This window comes from Meles meles, chromosome 4 (genome assembly GCF_922984935.1).
Source record: "Meles meles chromosome 4, mMelMel3.1 paternal haplotype, whole genome shotgun sequence".
Lineage (NCBI taxonomy): Eukaryota > Metazoa > Chordata > Mammalia > Carnivora > Mustelidae > Meles > Meles meles.
This window is the reverse complement of record NC_060069.1, coordinates 117,711,314-117,730,707: the sequence shown is the minus strand read 5'-3', so window position 1 is coordinate 117,730,707 and position 19,394 is coordinate 117,711,314. Positions and strand designations below refer to the sequence as shown.

At 33.3% G+C, this 19,394-nt stretch overlaps 2 pseudogenes; both read left to right on the top strand.

Moving 5' to 3' along the window:
• The first annotated feature begins 437 nt into the window (after positions 1 to 437).
• LOC123940765 lies at positions 438 to 5,186 on the top strand (annotated as a pseudogene).
• A 5,740-nt stretch (positions 5,187 to 10,926) lies between these two features.
• LOC123940764 lies at positions 10,927 to 18,449 on the top strand (annotated as a pseudogene).
• Positions 18,450 to 19,394: the final 945 nt, after the last annotated feature.

Sequence of the window (19,394 nt, the reverse complement as noted above, 5' to 3'; positions counted from 1 at the left end):
TACCCTACCACCTAGCAATTTCACTACTGGGTATTTATTCCAAAGATACAGACATAGTGGAAAGAAGGGGCACCTGCACCCCAATGTTTATAGCAGAAATGTCCACAATAGCCAAACTGTGGAAGGAAGCGAGATGACCTTCAACATATGAACAGATAAAGATGTGATTCATATATACAAAGGAATATTCCTCAGCCATCCGGAAGGATGAATACCTACCACTTGTATTGATATGGACGGAACTGGCAGGGATTATGCTGAATGAAATAAGTCAGGCAGAGAAGGACAATTTCCATATGATTTCACTCATATGTGGAATGTAAGGAATAGTGTGGAGGACCATAGGGGAGGGAGGGAAAACTGAATGGGAAGAAATCAGAGAGGGAGACAAACCATGGGAGACTGGGAACCAAACTGAGGGTTACAGAGGGGAGGGCATGGGGTAACAGGGTGATGAGTAGGCACATACTGCGATGAGCACTGGGTGTTACACACAACTAATAAATCATTGAACAATACATCAAAAAATAAAGTACTGTATGATGGCTAACTGAACATAATAAAATTAATTAATTAATAAAAATGATTGGTGATCAAAGTTTATATAAACTTCTAATTTTGACAAATAATGTCAGATTCAAAAGGCTGTTAGAATTTGTATTTTTACCAGCTACAGCAGAAAATGCTTCTTTTCTCACTTTCCTGTCATCAGTAGATATTATCTCTCATTTTGGTTTATTGCTTATCTGACAAGTGGAAATGATGTATCAATTTAAAAATATTCCTAATTAATATGGAGGATGAACATTGTTTCATATATTTATTAGTCAAGTCAACTTACTCTCCCATAAACATGTCTCTTCGTATTTTTTTTCCCATTTGTTCCATTGGGTTATTTAACTTGTTTTTACCTAGTTGTAAGAGGTTGTGTATGTGTATGTGTATGTATGTGTTTTGTAAGTATTAACCCTGTATATGCAGAATATGTTTCAAATATTTCCCCAACATGTTTTTATCCTTTCCCTTTGTTTATGAATTTATGTAATAAAAATTATTACATGGTCATACCTATGTAAAAGTTATTAGCCTATTTCTCTTCCACATACAAGAGTTTTACATTTGCATCTCTTCTACTTGTGATAGTCTTCCACATAGTTTTAATATTGCCTCAAAATTTGCATTTATTTCACTTTTTTTCAATTTGGGGGTTAGATACCTAAACAAAGAATTTTTAAACCATCTTACTATAGGCTGAAAGTTAAATTTGAGAGACTATGGACTCTAGGAAACAAACCAAGGGTTTCAGAGGGGAGGGGGATAGAGGGATGGGTGAATCTGGTGATGCATATTAGGGAGGGCACTGATTGCATGGAGCACTGAGTGTTATGCACAAACAATTAATCATGGAACACTACATCAAAAACTAATGATGTACAGTATGGTGACTAACGTAACATAATAAAAATAAAAAAAATAAAAAAATTAAAAAATAAAAAATTACTAATTAAGTGGAAAACAACATTAAGGTACAATGTAATTAGCAAACAAAATGTCACTATTTTGTGTTATCTTTAGTAAATTTCTTTGATACATATTTTCTCATAATGGTGATCAAGTGTGGATATGTCAGAAGGAAACAAGACTCTAGTAATTGAATTTGTCCTCACAGGACTTAGAGAGCAATCATGGCTGCAGTTCCTCCATTTCCCTCATGTTCTGGGTCATCTACCACATCACTACGGAGTGCAGCCTCAGACTGATTCCCATCTTCACATGCCTACGTCCTTCTCTCTTGGTGGTTTAGCCTTTGTAGAGGCATGCACTTCAACCTTTGTAACACCCAGGATGTAGGCCAATTTCTTAGACAAGATGCAATGAAATCCCTACCTGAGTGCATCACCCAAATTTATTTTTTTGGTTCCATGCAACTACAGAACGTTTCCTTCTGGTAGTCATGGCCTATGGCCACTATGTAGCTACATGAAACTCCTTGCTTTATCCAGTGATAATGTCCAACAGACTCTGTACTCAACTGTTAAATATTTTGTAACAATTGGCTTTCTGCATAGCCTGATTCATGTGAGAAATTAAGAGGTTATAGGTGAGTTCAGAAGAGTTATGAAGAAGTTAACATTTCCCAAAGGAAATTTCAAATTGCTTCTCTTCACTCTTTGCATAAATAAGTTAAGTCTTGCAGATTAGCCATGGTCTTGCCCTTTTACTAAAGAGCTAGTCGTCAATGTAGTCATTCAGCACTGGGTGAAGGAACTCAGGTTAACACAATGTTAATTGGATGAGGGTCCAGTTATGATTCATATTAGCAATAGTTGATTTATTTAAAAATATTGTATTTTTTAATGGGAACATTTAGTCTTTGAAAATTTGATATCTTGAAGGGACTCCTTCAAATTCCATTTAATAACTGACAGTAACAGGCTGTTATATAAGTGGGAATCATTTAGTTCATGACTGATCCTTGCTCGCTGAACTAGATATGCATGTTAATAAGACTCTGTGATGGCTTACCACAACATGATAAAATGAAAAAAAAAAAAACCTTAGATTTTTGGCAAAAAAAAAGTTTCTGAAATAAAAATGAGGAAAATTAAGAAAAACAAGGTTTAAAAAATCGGTGCATCTTCTAGCTGTCCATCAACAGATGAATGGATAGACAAGATGTGGTATATGTATATACAATGGAATACTACTCAGCCATCAAAAAATTGAAATCTTGCTATTTGCAATGATGTGAATAGAACCAGAAGGTATTATGCTAAGCGAAACAACTCAGTCAGAGAAAGGCAATTATCATATCATCTCACTCATATGTGGAATTTAAGAAACAAAACAGAGGATCATAGGAAAAAAGAGGAAAAATAAAACAAGACAAAATCAAAGAGGAAAACAAACCATAAGAGACTCTTAATCATAGGAAACAAACTGAATGTTGCTGGAAGTGAGGGGGGTGGAGAGGTGGGGTAACTGGTTTTGGAACATTAAGGAGGGCAGGTGATGTAATGAGCACTGAGTATTATATAAGACTGGTGAATCACTGACTTCAACCTCTGAAACTAATATTAATGTTAATTAATTGAATTTAAATAAAAATATTTAAAAATTGGTGCATCTTAGTAACAACAATTAAAAAAAAGAAGTTGGTTTGAATTAAATAGTGGAGCATCAAAATTTAAAACTTCCCATATCTAGAAGTACACATACTAACTTTCATACAGAACATTATAATACAATGGTATTCAGGAATTTTCAGATTTGGAAGTATTTCAAGATTATTCTTTCTCAAATATTATAGATATCCTATACTCTATTTATATGATTATTTTGTTTTCAAAAGTAAGCCTGGTAAACATTTGCATAGGGATTGCATTGCTATCCTTACAATAGGTAGAAGGCAAAGCAGAGAGCAAGGATGAGAAACTTGTTAAGTATATACTGATGTAGGGGAAAAATTGAGGTAGTGGTCTCAAAGCTGAGACTAGGCTCTTATTATCTCTGCACCAATTTATTTCTAATTCAGTGACAGGACTATATTAAAATAGACTAATTTATTTTAGTATAATAGAATTGATATAGATTCCTTTTTCATTTTTTGGGAAGACTTAATTATGTTCCTTGAGCAGTCTGTTTGTTTAATCACTGTGTTTAGGAAAGGAGGATTCATAGAAAATAAAAATTAAATTCTAGTTGTCGAAGCAGGAGTGAAATGGTCCTCTTTTTGAAGTATTTTCAAAGTTATATTTAGATTTTTTCCTATAATTCCAATGAACATCAAAACACTTATCTAAGAGGACATAGTAAGTAACATAAATTTATCAATTATTTGACTTATGAATATAAGTGAAAATATTCAATCATTTCACAGGTCTACAGTTTTATTCCTATAGGTTTTCACTGGCAAATGATTTTTAAAAAGTTAGACAACTGAATGCATTTTTTTGAAAAATATTATTGACTGCAAACAATTCTGATTAATTTTACTCTCTTGGTGGTTAACAATAACACAGGATATTTTTATTTTATACTTTAGAATTTATTTTTGCTATTACATTTTCTTTACCATTGGTTGGAGCCCTATTCCAATAATTTACTGTTATATCCTCTTACAATCTCTCAAATGCTTATTATTTTGAGAAAAATAAATTTATTTCCATATATACATCTCAACTTTTTTTTTTAGTTTGAGTGTATGGCCCTACATAATGTTTCTAATTTCTGCAATATTTCATGACAGAATTGTTAAATCCACAACCTATTATTAAAAAATTGTTAACCTTTTAGTACATGTAATGCTGGGTGGGGGGGGTGGGAGGTTGAGGAACCAGGTGGTGGGTAATAGGGAGGGCACGTACTGCATGGAGCACTGGGTGTGATGCCAAAACAATGAACACTGTTATGCTATAAATAAACAAATAAAAAAAATTTAAAAAAAAAGACTGTTTTAACATAACCACAGTACAGTTATCACACATAACAAAATTAATTGCTTAACATTATTTAATATTAATCTGTGTTCAGTATTCCCAATGTGTCTCAAAAATTTTGTTGTTCCTTAGTTTGAATCAGGATTTAAACAAAGTACACCCATTGCACTTTGATGTTTTAAAATTATATGTCATGTCTTTCTTTTTTTTTTAATTTGTTCAGTTAACCACTGTATAGTATGCAATTGGTTTTGATAGTTTTTAAATTTCTTTTAATCTACAACAGTTTTCTCTTCCTCCATTTTTAATGTCGTTTGTTGAAGAAACTGGTTTAGTTGTCCTATAGAATTTTTCACATTTTGAATCTGGCTGATAGTATATTTGTGATGAAGGTAACTTTGTGAACTGATAGATGGAATTAGATCTACAAACTTGCTTAAGTCCAGAGTATTTTAATTTTACTTTGTTTTATTTGTTGTGGACTTCCTATTGTTTGCCATTAAGAACAAAATTCTAGATTTTATTTCTTAATAAAACTATTCACTTCATCTAGATTTTGACATGTATTTGCCTTGAATTAGACAAAGACCCACATAATGGTTTTTACAGTTATTGGGTTTGAAAGGTTATTTACCTTGTATCATTTTATTTTTTCTCCCACTTAGAAAAATTTAAGTTAACTAGTAATTTTTCTATTTTGTAGGTGTTTTACAAGAACTAAGTGATGATTTTAAAAATCACATCTAACTTTGCTCTTATCTAATTCATTAATTTCTCATATTTAAATTTTTTTTCTATTGGTCCTCATAGTATTTTGTTTTTCTTCTAGTTTTTATATTTAGAGTTGAATTTGTTGATTTCATTTTAGCTTTATTATTGATATTGTATGCATTTGTATTTTATATTGTGCTTTCTTCCAAACCGAATGAGTTGCTGAGTATTTCACATTTTTTCTTTTACTTTCTGCCTCTCATTGTTCATATGGAATTTCCACTTATGTGAACTGTCTATGGGTCCAACATAAAACATCAGTTCTACTTTGAAATCTTGTTGTCATCTAAAATTTCCAAAAAGATGAATCTATTAATGCACCAGTTCTTTTTGTTTTCTGTCTCTATTCAATCTTCATTCCTGCAAGCAATTAAGTCTCTTGCATCCATGTCTTCTTTGCCATACTCAAAAAGAATTATGAAAAAGGCTGAAGCTATTCCTTCCCCACAGTGGTGCCCATATATTCACTGTTCTCTTGTTCTACTATAATGCTCTTTTTCAGATTCATGAGTCCTGAATCTGGCCCAGATGAAGAGTAGGGCAAAATGTATTCTTTGCTGTACATTATTGAAATTTTCTGTTAAATCTCTTTTTATACAGAAGAAGAAACAAATTTAAGGTGGACTAATAAAATGAGAGAGGAATATTTGTTTTTCAAATAAAATGTTCCTACTATTTTTTTCAATTTTTGTTTAAATGAGTACAACACCTAATAGGACATCTTGCATATTGATAATATTCAATAACTTTTTTTATTGAAAAAATGGAAAATGTGTAAACTTTATATGATTATGTCATAAAAATATGGTTGATGACATTAAGCAATTAAGTCTTCTAAATACCCAGATAGTTTGTCAGAATATATGATTTTGATTATAGTCAAGAATGAAGCAATATTTCAGTTGCATTTACTATTATATCATCATCTCAGTAGATAATAATTGAATGAGTAAATGCATGAGAACTCTAACTCCAATGATAACATTTTTGGAAACTGAAGCAGATGTAGTCTTTTAAAAGTCTTCCATAAAACCAAACCATTTCCAGTTGCATTATTCTTGCTTTGTAAGACTTTTACGTACAAAAATTATTTGTGATTAAATAATATCAAGTTCATGAGTTTTAAAAACAAAAGTTTTTATAGCATTTTAAGGTAATTACAGCCACTTAAAAAAGTACTTTTAAGTAAGTATCCTCCCTACTAACATTAAAATATTTGTCTAAGCATATAAACATATACCTTGCATAAGTTTCACAAATAGTTAAAAATTTTTGATAAGTATTAATTGCCACTTTTGTTCTGACAGATAATATCAATGAAAAAATCATTATTAGAATTACTATTTGTACAAAATTATTTTTTTTTAAAGTAGGCTTCAAGCCCAGTGTGGAGCCTAATGTGGGGCTTGAACTCAGGACCCTGAGATCAAGACCCGAGCTGAGATTAAGAGTCAGAGGCTTAATAGACTGAGCCACCTAGGCACTCCCAAAATTATTTTATAGTAATTACAAACCACCTGAAAATTTTCAATGCTTCTAATTGTTCTTCTAATAATGATGTCTCATTTTAGAGAGACTGATTAAATTAAACACTTTCTTATATTTTCCTATGTCTTTATGCTTTTTTCCTTAGAACATGGTATCTATTGTATGCTTTTTGACTTCCTTATTTATATTCTTGTATTTTCATGAAAAATAAAGCAATAATATTTGTATAAATAAATGAATGATGCTTTTCTGTTTCTGCTATATTTCTTTCCTATGTATGATTCTTAGATAGCAATACCCAGGTTTCTATATTGTTTAATATACATTTTTACAGAAAATTCTGTTTATAAACTAGTGTTTATACTGGAGAATAATTTATTAAACTCTATGTGTCTCCTATAACACTACTTCCACTGGACCTAAAGTAGGTCTGTGGGTCTAGGTGTTCAGTTGATATTATGTGTGGGTACCACCTTGGCAACAGTGGATTCGAGAAGTCACATAATTCACGACCTTTCAATCTATAGTCCTCTCATCATTTTTTAATTGTTTCTGTTTTTTCTATTTCTATATACATCCATTCCATGCCTAATGATGCATGGGATCAGGCCATGTGACTATGGCTTATATTGTCATTATGAATGCCATGTTTAGTTAAAAATATCTGAGACTATGATATTAATAAGGTTAGCTACTCAAACTACTAAAATTTCTGTATGGACCAGATGAGTGGTCATCTTATGATGTAAATCAGTGATCATATAGCAGAGGAAATATTACCTATTTGTAATAAAACTGATAGGAGAAATGATAATGGACATTTGACATGTGTGCAATAGGTTGTTGAATGTTAGAATTCATCACAAATTACCTATTAGATGGGGTACCTGGGTGGCTCAGTTGGTTGAGTCTGCAGTGGGCTCCGGTCATGCTCAGGGTCTTGGGATGGAGCCCTGTGTCAGACTCCCTGTTTAGCTTCTCCCTTTCCCTCTGCCCCTACCGCCGAGTCGCAAACAAACAAGTACAATTAAAACAACAACAACAACAACAAATTATCTATTAGAGATTGTTCATTATCCTGGGATATCTGAATATCTTTTGTAGCTTTGGTGCATGTAAATTTTGGAGATAAACTTGAAAAGGTAGGTTGGAAAAAAAGTTTGAAGAAGTTTTGAATGGCTGAGGATTTGGGGCTTTATTCAAATTGCAATAAGGACTCAGAAGATTTTTGGCTAGAGTAACTTGGTAAGAGCTGAACTGTATTTGAATGCATGATCTTATATATGGGCATGCCCATGGAATGTTAGACAACATTATCAATAAAGAAATATGATGCCTTAGCCATCCTAAGAAATCTGAGAAAAAGGAAAATTAGGTGATAAATGTAAATTTACCATCACACTCCATCACCCAACCTAATGGAACCTTGTTTCTATGAATGTCATCATTAAGAAAAACTGCCCTATCAGTAGCGGACTGATTTTCTGATTTCACCAGGACATTTCATTGTACTGAGACAAAATTACAGCAGTTCAATGGAAATATTGTGGGGTAAATTTATGTCAATATGTTAAATATTAATTAATCAGTATTCTAAGCTACAGGGAGAAGAATAAAACTTCAAATTGCTGCTGTGTCACTTCCTCATTGATCCAAGGTCTAAAGAAAAGATTAAAAACTCAGTGTGTGGAACATACTTATTCAGAAGGATAATTTATTTCTTCTAGTAGTTAAGAATAAGGTTGCTTTTTACATAGGGAAATCTATCCCATAAATTTCTACCTTCCCACTCTCAGTGATACACTAAAAAAAGGGGGGGGGTACTGAATTACAGCCAAATCAAGAAAGAATGAATATTTTTTCCCCATCTCTACTTTTCTAATTCCTAAATGGTCTTAGATCCCCAAAGGCAAAAAATCCTTAGAATTCCAGGTACAATGAAGAGTAGCCTTGTAAAGCAGTTAGGATCCTCTAGTCAAACATCTTCATTTTTTGCAAATGAGGAGTGTTAGTGCTATAGGACACAGAAATAACAGAGGCAGTTCCTTATAACTTCACTTCTCATTTCAACACACCAGGCTTCCTCTATGTATATTCAACAAACTACCACCTGGGAATAAAAGACATCATTAATTAACTGAATTCAGGAGTCTGGTGCAGTCATCAGGCCCAGGATTTGTGTTGTATAAAATGGTGACAGAAGTCAACCACACCAAAAGTCTGAAGTTGGAATGAAGGCCCCGACACTGCTTGAGTAAGAGAGAATTAGGTTATTCTGAAGGAGGGTGGGGGGAATGAAGCTTTTTGGCTTAACTCGTAAGAGAGCCTCTGTGGCCAAGAGTAAAATATAATGCAATGTTTAAGAGTTAGTGCTCTAACAAATAACTATAAAGCCCTTGGTATTAAATTTGCATAATCCAAAAAACTACCCATAGACAGCGTAATTTCCCTTTTCACTGGGTGAATCTCATGGTTACTACATAACAGGTATTTCTCACAGGGAGCCTTTGCAGCTCAAGACAGCTGAGCCATAAATCCTATCATCTTCCAGAAACTCAGGATTTTACTATCTCATACCTAGATCAGATTTTTTTTTGTATGCTTTACTATGTCCAAGAGAGTGGAAGCATGTTTATAACTATTGTTTTTCATTATCTTATGACCCGTTTGAAGATCTTATGACCTGTTCACATTACTGCAGAAAATGTAGTGCCAACCGGTAGGCACTGTCAGACTTCTACTGGGTTCTTGAGCCCTGTTGGCCTTATCACAAAAGGGTGTGTGTACTCTTTTCACAGAGGCAGCATGTCAGGTAGAGTTCTAATGGCCTTGGAGAGATGCTGGCAATTCAACCACTATTTAAGGAGGACTTACTTCTTTTCTTTTAGAAAGGGAGAAAGAGAGAGAGCTGGAGAGGGGAGGGGGAGATGAGAGAGAGAATCTGAAGCAGGCTCCATGTTCCATGGAAGTCCAAAGCAGGGCTCAATCTCCGGGCCCTGAGATTATGACCTGAACTGAAATCAATAGTCAAATGCTTAACTGACTGAGCCACCCAGATGCCCCAATATTTTTTCTCTATTTTACAATACAGAAAATCTGTAAAATAAAATTACACTTACACTAAGATTAGAAAAACAAACTCTGAATTTTTTCCTCATCAACACTGCATACAGAAGTCATGATATTTTAACTTTTTAATTTACTGTAATTTTGATTTTTAATTTCAGCTCTTTAGATCAATTCTGAAATATCAGAGTCATTCACCTAAATGAATATATTAGCTATATCACACTGAACTTTTGTATAGAGGATAATAGGATAAGTTTTAGGATGAGGGAAGGGATATACAGGCTTAAAGATTTTGATCTTTATTCTAAGAATGATCATAAATTATATTTAAGGGTTTAAATGCAGTTGCATCCATGGGTGTGAGAATGGTGCTGATCTCAGTGGTTTGGTATTTTATAGAGGTAACATTGACCCAAATGCAGACAATGGTAGGAGAAAATATTAGAAAGTGCACATAGATTATTAAAGTGTTATGTCAGTATTCTAGGTGGACGATAGACTTTTGAGAGAAGTGGATGGTTACAACAGATATTAAGGAGATAAAAGCCATGGGTTTGATAATGGTTTTGACAGGGTTTCAAGGGGAATTCAGTGTCAAGGGATGAATATCAGGTTTCTTTCTTTAAAAATGGGATAATGATGATGCCATTAACTGAAAATGGGATGGCAGGATGAGGCCACATTTGGTGATAGGGTTGGAAAAGACTGCTTTTGGATCTGTACATTCTGAGTTTCATGAGTCTTAGAAACACTGAAAGAAACTCTCAGGTGTTTGGAATGTGACAACACCAAGAGAAATAAGAGAAAGGAAATTCATATGACATAAAAACTGCTCAGGGGCAGTTTGTCAAGTCGCCCTTGCAGGGCACTCTATTGACACAAAGTGTGCTTCTAATTGTCACACCTGGTGTGTCTGGGTTATTCCCTGATTAGCTCACAATGCCTAGTAGAACAGCTTCCCCTTCAGTCCTACAGGGAATCCAATGGTAGCTTTCACTGAGGGAATTCCAAAGTTATTTTTTTTTCTTTTTCATGAATAGATTTGAAAAAAACTACAAATAAACATGTCCCCACCGTTGAGGTTTCCAAGGAAAATCTTTGCCAAGGAATCACTGCTTCATTCTGCATCTTCCACTCTTCTTCATTTAAAGTTTCCAAGATGAAGTACAGCTGTGGACATGAAAACAGCCAGCAGCTTCATCAGTTTGGTAATTTATAAAGATGACTGGCCCCAACAATGTGAAGTATGATAGAGGGAAATTTACATTGTTTTTCCCCTTTGGAAACCCACCATTTTTCATTCAAGATACCCATAATTTCTCTCTCCAAAAGACTTAAAGAAACTGAGTGAGGGCATTAGGATCTAATTTCCATTATTTGTAGTTTTTCAATTTGCTTATTTGATAATGAAATATCCAGGTTAGAAATGAAAATCCTGGCAACCCTATGAGATTTTCTGTTTCTCTTCAGGATAGACAATTCTGGATGCTTGTCATGAGTACTAAATGTTTGACTGTTGAAGAGACACATATAATATTTCTTTTTAATAATAACAAGATAAGAGAGAAATGAGGCAAATGAAAAAATAATGATAATAACTGAAAAGTTTCAAAGATTATTTCATATTATGGATAAATTTCTTTGTCAGGCTAAAGAAAATTAAGTTATATTGCTTAAAATTCCTTGTTAATGGAATTGTGAAAAGATAACTAAAAGTCACCACTAATAATATTCTTCAGCCTCTTAATTCCAAATGGGTATATGTGTGTATATATCTGTGTGTGTGTGTGTTCATAGGGACACACACACACACACACACACACACACACAATGTATATCTACATCTATCTATCATCTATCTAAAAATATATATATAGTTATACACACATATAAATATATATAATATAGAGATAGATAGGTAGATAGATAGATATAGAAAAAATCCAAGTCCTTAATAGCCCTTGACTAATTAGGAAAATAGGGTGTATCAATTATGGGTTTAAAGTTGTCAAGGAATCAGAGTATGCTCATTCAGAACAAAACCTCCCCCTTGAAAATTAAATGACTTGCCATCAATGTCCATTAAGGCCAATTTTTTTTTAAAGATTTTATTTATTTATTTGACAGAGAGAGAGATCACAAGTAGGCAGAGAGGCAGGCAGAGAGAGAGGAGGAAGCAGGCTCCCTGCGGAGCAGAGAGCCCCATGCGGGGCTCGATCCCAGGACCCCGAGATCATGACCTGAGCAGAAGGCAGAGGCTTAATCCACTGAGCCACCCAGGCGCCCCCATTAAGGCCAATTTTTAAGAGGAGACATTTCAGTTAGTCTCTGTGCTGCATGTATTATATTTCCACAGCTTCTCAGGGGTATATACTTTAAAAGATAATTTTTTAAAAAGATTTTATTTATTTTTTTGACAGAGAGAGACACAGCAAGAGAGGGAACACAAGCAGGGAGAGTGGGATAGGGAGAAGCAGGCCTCCCACGGAGCAGGAAGCCCAATGTGGGACTCTAGCCCAGGACCCTGGGATCATGACCTGAGCAGAAGGCAGACGCTTAATGACTGAGCCACCCAGCGCCCCAAAGATAAATTTTTAAAGATAAAATTTTCTTATTCTATTCTCAGAGAAGATGGAAAATAACTCACTCTTCTCCCTAATGTTGAACCATTAAGAAAAACCTTGCCTATGTACCTATTTTAAAGGCAAACAATACAATTTTGGTAAATAGGTAAAATTTTTGTATTTTAATCAGCAGGAAGTAAATATATAAAATTGGGTTATTCATTTTACTCTGACAAACAATGAATTTACACATCAAATTACAGGCAGATTTTTTCTTGTAGATGATCTAAGAGTCTAAGACCTAAGTGCATTCACTTCTAAATATCTTGTGATCTCTTCTTTTGGATTTAATCGTAGGCAAAAATTTGAGGTCACAGAACAAAGTCAAACAAATTATTTAAAGGCCACATCAAATATTCCATCTGTAATGTTGGTGAAATTATAAAATATTTACTAACATATCAAAAAGAAAGACACCTGAACATGAAAAAAAAATTTTAAAAGCTTATTGTGTTTGTATATCTAACCTTATTTATTTACAAAAACCTTTTGAGTAAGAGAGAATGAGAGAGAGAGCTATTACTCTCAATGGATGAATTCAGATATGGCCAAGAATATTCAAAACATGTGCTACATAATCCCATATTTTTTTCTCTATTTTACAATACAGAAAATCTGTAAAATAAAATTTACTTATTATTTATTCTTATTTTTTTCATTAAAATATTGATGCCTACAAATACAGTAATAGTATTATTATCCCTGTTTCCTTTTCTCTTCTTCACTATTAAAACTCTTATGATTATCCTTAAATATATGTCTTTGACCACATATGAGAATCTATAATTGTATAAATAGAATGACATTTTACATTGTGTCTTTATCACAAAAACTGTTTTGGAGGTACTGTTTAATTCCCCCTCCTTTGTTTTATTACTCTCCTATCACCTATAGCAGAAATAAATATTAACAAGCTAGGGTCTATCATTTCACACAGTCTTTATATTCATATGGTTGTTTGCAAATGTATATATGTGGATGTGTTCATAAGTATACAGAGTGGGAATTTTAAGACTTTGTTGCCTGTTTGTTTAATGGGATAATATTAAAAAATTTCTTTGCATTTTATTTTTCTCATATTCCAAATAATTATGGAAATTACTTTGAGAAAAGTGGTAGAGCAATAACATTTTAAATGACTGCCATAATATTGATTAGTATGATTATGCCAGGATTTGTTCAACCATTGCTTCATCCTGTTGGTTACATATTATTTCCAGTCTTTTGCCACCATGAACAATGCTGCAGTAGACTTCTCTCCCTATGAAATGATATGTTACTGCTATAGAATGGATTGAAGGCATAGATCACTGAGTTGAAAAGTATGTGTATTTTTATTTTTTAAAAAATATTGCCAAATTATTTTTCAAAGTCTTAGTAATTTACATTTTTACCAGTAAGTGTGAGAATGGCCTTTTCATATTCTGACAACCAGTAGATTTTGCTAATCTGAGGGATGAAAAATAATGTCTTATTTTATTTGCACATCTTGAGTATTGGGAAATGTGAACATCTTTTCCCACATTTATTGAATGTTTTGGCATATTTTTCTGTGATCTGCACTTTCAATTCTTATTTTATTTTTTCATTGACTTACTTGACATTTCTTACCAATAAATAATATTTCTTTGCGTTCGATAAATACTAATATTTTACCTCCTATATTAATTACACATATTCTTCCAAAGTCTTATTCATCTTTTACCTTGTGGAAGATTTGATACACACTCTATTTTAATGACTTTAAACATTAGATTAAATATATCCATATTTTATCTTTCTTTATTATGGCTTTCTTATATTAGTCAATTTTTTTTCATTTTATTTATTTATTTGACTGAGAGAGAGAAAGAGAGAGAAGAGCATGAGCAGGGGGAACAATAGGCATAGGGAGAGGGAGAAGTAGGCTCCCTACTGAGCAAGCAATCCTATGTAGGCCTCAATCCCAGGACTCTGGGATCATGACCTGAGTGGAAGGCAGATGCTTAGCCAACTGAGACACCCAAGCATCCCTAGTCAAAGGTTTTGTAATATATTTAATTATATTTATTTTATGAATTTTCTTAGAAAGCTTAATTTTTTAAAATTTCTTTTACTTTGAAGTCCTTGATTCAATACCAATTTTAGATTTTATTTTTTATATTTAAAAAGATTTTATTTATTTATTTTAAAAGATTTTATTTATTTATTTGACAGAGAGAGAGGTCACAAGTAGGCAGACAGTGACAGAGAGGGGAAGCAGGCTCCCTGCTGAGCAGACTTGTGCCTCGATCCCAGGACTCTGAAATCATGACCTGAACTGAAATCAAGAGTTGGACACTTAACCAAGTGAGACACCCAGGTACCATAATCCAATTGCAATTTAAAGCAAGCATAGAAAAGGAAGTCATTCTTATTTTTTCCCCAGATAGGCAAATATAGTCATAATATTATTGAATAAATCATCATTCTCAGTTGAAAAATCATCCATGTACTATATTAAATTCCAACAAATACACTTGAATCAATCTTTGAAGTCTTTATTTGGTTTTACTACTATATTTTCCTATTTCCATGTCACATTACATAGTATTAAATGGCTTTATGTTTTAACATTACTGCATACTTGACTTTCATACGATTCATATTTTCCTTGTCTCAAAATACCTTTATTTCATAAGAATTTTATGCTTATGCTATCACATTAAAAAGCAATTAGGGTTACAACTAAAAATAAAATTCTACTGGCATATTTATAATACTAAGTATTCTTATCTGAGAACATATTTTGGCCATCTATTTCTTTAGAAATTTTATAATATTCTTCGGTAAGTTTTTCCTATTTAATTCACATAGGTCTCACATATTTTAAAAATATTTTAAAGTGTACAGTTATTATAATTGATATATTTCCCTTTTATTTCTCTTCCTTGCTTGCAAAGAAAAAAATCTAGTGATTCTATAAGTATTCATCCTTCATCTGGTGCTTATTAAAGTCCTAGTATAATAATATAAATATTATTATTTTATAAATTTTTATATTTTATAATTATAAATTATAAATTTTTATATTTTATAAATATATATATAATTATAAATTATAAATTTTTATATTTTATAAATTTTTATTTTTTATAAATTTTATAAATTATTATTTTATAAATAATATTATATTATTATAAATATAAAGTATAATAATATAAAGTTAGAAAAATAATGAATTTATTTCCTACAATTATTATGACATTTCATTATATCTTTATTATATTACTTTCATCTTTTAGATGTATTGCAGTTTCTAGAAAAATACCATACAATAATGGTCAAAGTAAGCATTTCAATCTGTTCTTAATTTGAGGGAGATGCTACATTATTTAGAATGTATGAGATTGGTTTTGATAAGTAATCTTTAGCATATTTTGTTCCCAATTTTTTTCTTTTTACAGAAAGAGAGAGCTCAGGTGCACACGTGAGTTGGGGTGAGGTGCAGAGGGAGAGGGGGAGAGAGAATCCTAAGCAGGTTCCATGCACAGTGCAGAGCCCCATGGGGAGCTCAACCTCACAAACTTGAAATCATGACCTGAGTTGAAATCAGGAGTTGGACATTTGACCACCTGAGTCACCCAGGTGCAGCTAGCATATTTTTAAAAATTCGATTTCTTTTTTTTTTTATTTTTTTTCAGCGTAACAGTATTCATTGTTTTTGCACCACACCCAGTGCTCCATGCAATATGTGCCCTCCTTAATACCCACCACCTGGCTCCCCCAACCTCTCACCCCACCCCCAATTCAAAACTCTCAGGTTGTTTTTCAGAGTCCATAGTCTCTCATGGTTCACCTCCCCTTCCAATTTCCCTCAACTCCCTTCTCCTCTCCATCTCCCCATGTCCTCTGTTATTTCTTATGCTCTGCAAATAAGTGAAACCATATGATGCTTCATTCTCTTTGCTTGACTTATTTCACTCAGTATAATCTCTTCCAGTCCCATCCATGTTGATACAAAAGTTGCATATTTATCCTTTCTGATGGAGACATAATACTCCATTGTGTATATGGACCACATCTTCCTTATCCATTCATCCGTTGAAGGGCATCTTGGTTCTTTCCACAGTTTGGCGACCGTAGCCATTGCTGCAATAAACATTGGGGTACAAATGGCCCTTCTTTACACTACATCTGTATCTTTGGGGTAAATACCCAGCAGTGCAATTGCAGGGTCATGGGGAAGCTCTATTCTTAATTTCTTGAGGAATCTCCACACTGTTCTCCAAAATGGCTGCACTAACTTGCATTCCCACCAACAGTGTAAGAGGGTTCCCCTTTCTCCACATCCTCTCCAACACATGTTTTTTCCTGTCTTGCTAATTTTGGCCATTCTAACTGGTGTCAGGTGGTATCTCAATGTGGTTTTAATTTGAATCTCCCTGATGGCTAGTGATGATGAACATTTTTTCATGTGTCTGATAGCCATTTGTATGTCTTCATTGGAGAAGTGTCTGTTCATATCTTCTGCCCATTTTTTGATATGATTATCTGTTTTGTGCGTGTTGAGTTTGAGGAGTCCTTTATAGATCCTGGATATCAACCTTTTGTCTGTACTGTCATTTGCGTCATTTGCAAATATCTTCTCCCATTTCGTGGGTTGCCTCTTTGTTTTGTTGACTGTTTCCTTTGCTGTGCAGAAGCTCTTGATCTTGATGAAGTCCCAAAAGTTCATTTTCGCTTTTGTTTCCTTGGCCTTTGGAGACATATCTTGAAAGAAGTTGCTGTGGCTGATATTGAAGAGGTTACTGCCTATGTTCTCCTCTAGGATTCTGATGGATTCCTGTCTATTTCTATTTTTAAAGATTTTAAAATTAGATGATGATTATTAAATTACAATCATTTTTTTTCCAAATAAAAAAAATAAGCCCACTTCTCTTATATAATAATGAATTTCATATATATGTCATATATATTCGCCCTAATTTTTAGGGACAGTTGTCCAAATACATATTGTTTATAAAGAATAATTGAATGTAAAAGTATATGTTCTGATTAAAAGGGATACATGAACAGGGAAGATAAATTTGTTTTCAAATAAAATGTGACTATTTTCATGGTATTGTATGACTGTGTTCTTTAATTATTCTTTCATTTCAGTGATCAGCTTCTGTGAATCTGATGGAAACAAAACACAGGTGACTGAGTTTATTCTCACAGGACTTACAAATCTTCCAGGGCTTCAAGTCCCCCTGTTCCTGATGTTCTTGGTCTTCTACTTCACAATCATGTTGGGCAACCTTGGACTAATTTTTCTCATTTGGAAGGACCCTCACCTTCACACCCCCATGTACTTACTCCTTGGCAGTTTGGCCTTTGCAGATGCTTGTTCCTCATCCTCTGTGACTCCCAGGATGCTAATGAATTTTTTATCTAACAATCATATGATATCCCTGGTTGAATGCATCACCCAATTTTATATTTTTGCTTCCAGTGCCAACACAGAATGTTTCCTTCTGGTCGTGATGGCCTATGACCGCTATGTAGCCATATGCAAACCTTTGCTTTACCCAGTGGTGATGTCCAATATCTTCTGCATTCAATTATTAAGTGTTTCCTATATTACTGGGTTTCGTCATCCTATGATGAATGTTAGTTTATTATTTAGATTAACTTTCTGCAAGTCCAATGTAATACATTATTTCTACCGTGAAATTTTACAACTGTTTAAGATTTCTTGTACTGAACAAAAGTTAATATGCTCCTGATTTTTATATTTTCAGTCTTTATACAATATATCACTTTTATGATAATTATCATCTCTTACTCCTATGTCCTCCTCACAATTCTGAAAAAGAAATCTGAAAAGGGCAGGAGCAAAGCTTTCTCCACGTGCAGCGCCCACCTGCTCTCTGTCTCTTTGTTCTATGGCACTCTCTTCTTCATGTATGTGCGTCCTGGGTCTGGACTAGCTGAAAATCAAGATAAAATATATTCTGTATTTTATAAAATAATAATTCCCCTGTTAAATCCTTTTATTTACAGTCTGAGAAACAAAGAGGTGATAGGTGCCTTGAGGAGAATAATAAATATATAATTGATCTTAAGGCAAATTTTAAATTTGTTCTTTTCAAACTCTGCAAAATACAAGAGATCTGAAGTTACAGAAATTAGCCCTGGCTTTCCAGTTTTCCTAGAAGGCAATGTCTAGGGTAGTTTCTGAGTGCTGTGTGATGAAAGTCAACTTCAGTGGATATTTATTTCAATGGGGTAAGATTATAATATCACACAGAACTGAATTCTTTATGAAAAATACAACATCTTTTTAAAATTAAGCATTTAGAATTTGTGCTTTATTACTCTGTAAATTTCCTCTAAATTAGATATAATAGTTTATAATTTTATTGTGGCAGACATTTGGCAGCATGTTTTTTTGTTGAAGATGGTGTGACTGAGCTAAGACAATTGCCTAGAGCCTACATATCAAAAATCTTGCTGCTTTTCCATTTTATATCCCCACCAACAGTGTAAGAGAGTTCCCCTTTCTCCACAACCCCACCAACATCTGTTGTTTCCTGTGTTGTTAAATTTAGCCATTCTGATGGGTGTGAGGTGATATCTCACTGTGGTTTTAATTTGTATTAGCCTGATGATCAGTGATTTTTTTGAGCATCTTTTTATTTGTGTTGGCTATCTGTATGTCTCTGGAAAAATGTCTATTCATGACTTCTGCCCATTTTTTAACTGGGGCTTGTATTCATAACGCTGATAACAAGACCTGAGATGAGATCAAGAGTTGGATGCTCAACTCACTGAACCACCCACGTGCCCCTTGTTTATTTTCTGTGTGTTGAGTTGTATAAGTTCTTTATATATTTATATATATTCTTTATATATAAGAAGTGTTACTTCCAAATATCTTTTCCCATTCCAAAGGTTGCCTTTGTGCAACCTTTGTGCAGAAGATTTCTCTTTTGATGAAGTCTCAGTAGTTCATTTTTGCTTTTGTTTCCTTTGACCAAGGAGATATATCTAGTAAGAA